The sequence below is a fragment of the Otolemur garnettii genome, unplaced genomic scaffold (genome assembly GCF_000181295.1).
Source record: "Otolemur garnettii isolate 467f Iridium unplaced genomic scaffold, OtoGar3 scaffold00016, whole genome shotgun sequence".
Classification (NCBI taxonomy): Eukaryota; Metazoa; Chordata; class Mammalia; order Primates; family Galagidae; genus Otolemur; species Otolemur garnettii.
In genome coordinates this window covers 28,226,935-28,230,617 of record NW_003852411.1, presented here as the reverse complement: position 1 = coordinate 28,230,617, position 3,683 = coordinate 28,226,935, and positions in this window count along the sequence as shown.

Genomic DNA, 3,683 nt, shown 5'->3' with positions numbered 1-3,683 from the left:
TTCTTAAGATTAAAAGGGGAACACAATTTTCTTTGTCGTTGGGTCTCCTAAAACATGTAAGATGGAATGCCAGTAAGTCTTCGTTACTGAATATATGAAAGACCTAATTTAATAAATTGGGTGTCCCACAAGTCGCCCCTAAAGGCACCATCTATAGGGAAAATGGGAAGTTACAGCTAAATGTACTTATTTTTATAGAATATTCATTACAAAATTTTAAAAATAGTATATTGACAAAATATTCTCTATGTGTTTGCCACCTCTTTGTAAAATCCTATAATGAATATTTTGTAAACAAAGGTACATTTAGCTACAATTTCCCACTTTCCCTACGTACCGCACCTTTAGGGGAGCTTTGGGAGACCCTGTGGTACCTGTAGTGTTGCACTGCCCAGGGATACCACCTGAATGAGTACTGGGAGAGGCCCTTCCAGGTGAAGAGAACACCTAAGCACATGGCTTGGTTCTCTGAGCACTGGCTGAATTTCAGCCCCCAGTCTCCTCCCCTTGGTTGTGTGCTCTTGTGCAGAGTACAAGCTCCACAGTGGTGCTCTGCTTCATCTTACCTCCCAAGCAGCTTGAGGGGCAGGCTCTCTTGTGGTTCCTCCATAGGTCTGCATGTCACTGGAAAGGACAGCTGTCCCAGGAGCCGCCACACCACTAATGTAAGTGTATAGAGCACAGCCACAAAACGTGCACAGCCTCCTCTGAAATACCATTAGGGATCAACATCACCCATGCTGTGTCTCCATTTACGCTTCACACCTCCATCATCAACCTCATACTGACCTGGTCCCCTTTTCTCTCATATCTGTGTCACTGGCCCTTCTGTATTTCTGCCTTTATGAATTAGCTTATTCTCCTTAATTTTAGCTTCTTCTCTTATCATCTCTTCCATTTCCCAGAATTTGAATTGTTCCTCAAGTTAGATGGAAGATTTTGTTTTGTTTTGTTTTGTTTTTTAGAGACAGAGTCTCACTTTATTGCCCTTGGTAGAGTGCTGTGGTGTCACAGCTCACAGTAACCTCCAACTCTTGGGCCTAAACAATTCTCTTTCCTCAGCCTCCCAAGTAGCTGGGACTACAGGTGCCCGCCACAATGTCCAGCTATTTTTTTGTTGCTGTTTGGCCGGGAGTGGGTTTGAACCCCCCACCCTAGGTATATGGGGCCAGCACCCTACTCACTGAGCCACTGGCACCACCCGGAAGATTTTGTTGTTATTTGTTTTATTTAGTTTCCTCATATCCTATAGCTCTCAGATCAAGAGGGAATTTAGTCTTCCCTCTTGCTATCCATTATCAGGTCCAGATTAATGAACATCCTTGCTTTCAAAAATCAATTTATCCTTTAAGACTCACATATCCTTGATAACATATGGTAGATTCTAGTTGCCTATACATTACTTGTTTTCTGTCCAAAACAGAAAACTGACTTTGTATGGAGTAACAATGTGTAGAGCTTTAAAAAAAAAAATAAACAATAAATTTACAGTGAAGATTGCCCATGTCAGCCAAGTGGTACACATACAAGCAAAAATTACTGGACAGAATTTGCAAGAACTCACTTGAAAACAGAGAAGACTCTACTGGCTCTCTGCTTTTCTCCTCCCCTTTCCCTTCTAGCTGAGTATAATGCTAATGCTGACTGAATTTTGGATCTTGGTGACCAAGGCAGCAAATATGAGGGCAATAGCCATAAGCAAAGATGTTTTAGACTCACAGCAGTGTCCAACCTGGGGCATATGGGCCACATGTGGATTATGTGATCACTTTTTGGCTTATCTCTGGTGTTGGATGTTGGATGTCATGAAAATTATGACAGACCTTTTTTTTTTTTTTTTGCTCATCAGCTTTCATTAGTTGTTTGTATATTTGTGTGGCCCAAGACAACTCTTCTTCCAGTGGGCAGCAAAGAAGAGAAAAGGCCGGACATGCCTGAAAGGAGCCTGTTGATGTTCTGTGGCTGTTGTATCAGCCTGGAGAGCCTACGTCCAAACTTCCGGTTATGCCAGAGAAACAAAACTTCGTGCTTACTTAATCCATGCTGAAAGAGAAATCAAATAAAACTAACTTCTCCCTCCTGTTTTTTCCTCCCTATTCTCCAAGGACTTCAACTGTAAGACCACAATCTTCCCTCCATTGTGGTATCAGTATCTGGGGGAAGTTCCAACTGGTTTACCCAATGATGGATTTTTTAAAACTCATTTCTAATTAGCTTTGTTTCACTCCATCAAGGACTTACTCAAAATTTTGTCATTACCAGAAACTGTCCCACTTTCAAAATCTCAAATCCAAGCCTTTTATTTTCTGATACATTCCTCTGTTCTTCAAGACTAATTGGGATTGAGATTCAAGTAATCTCACAAAAATAATCTTTGGACCTCATCCAATAACCAATTCATTAAACTTTACTTCTCACTAACCTTCAGAAACCTCCTTGATTCAGAATCTTCAGGAATCAATTCCTTCATGTTTTTATCACCAAATATGCATCTCCTCACTCCCAGCTACCAGGGTCTCTCCCTTTCTGTAATTCTTCCATATCACATTCTCCTCCTCCTCCTCTTCTGTTTCTTCTCCTTCCCCTTCTTTTATTCTTCTCTTTCTCTTCCTCCTCCTCCTCCTTTCTAGACAGTCTCACTTTTGTGCCCATGGTGGCATCATCACAGCTCACAGCAACTTTAAACTCTTGGGCTCAAGTGATCCTCTTGCCTCAGCCTCTTGAGTAGCTGGGAATACAGGTGCCCACCATAATGCCCAGCTATTTTTAGAGATAGGGTCTTACTCTTGCTCAGGCTGGTCTTGAACTCCTGAGCTCAAGCAATCCACCCACCTCAGCCTCTCAGAGAGCTAGGATGATAGGCATGAACCACTGTACCCAGCCTTCCTACCTGTTCTTCCTCATTGGTCTCTCCCTTTCTGCTGGCTAGTGGGAAGGAAATTCTTCCCCGCTTTTCAGATTATGATCCGTAGAACTAAAGTGTGGTCATTCTTCTGCAAATATGCCCAACTCCCTTGATTCCTGCTTCCTCCAGTTTATTCTTAGGGTAAAATCTAATTTCACCAAGCAATGAAACATTCTTGAAGGAAATCACATAGGTTTTCACATAGGAGAGACAGAAGTTTCATTTAAATCTGTGGCCAGTAACTTCAAATAGGAACTCAACACTCTCCAACAATTCTCCTAGGCTCCTTCAAGAGGTTCATTTTCTCACTCGCTGACCCTTCTCCTTGAAGCCTTACACCCATTGGAAGGGAGGTCTTGAATTGCTCAAAAATTAACTGTTTCACCTTTTTATCACCAAATATTATCTCCCTACTAACAGCTACCAGGGCCTTGATTCTTTCTATAATTCTCATCTCTGTCTCTGTGTCTCTGTCTCTGTGTCTCTGTGTCTCTGTCACACCTGACTCTCCCTTCCTCCTGGATCATTCTTGGTCACACAATCATGGCTCCATCTCTCAAGAACCCACCCTTGATCTTATCTCCACACCAACCATCTAATATCTCTTCTTCTCTCTTTCGTCTCTCCCTTACAGCCAAGTTCTTAAAGAATTTTCTCTGTATACAATGTCCATAGCTTCACTTCCTATTTGATATTCACATTTGTATTCTAGCCAGTTCCATGAACAAATTTCAATGACCCCTATGTCATGGTTTTTATAATCCATTCTCTTAACCAG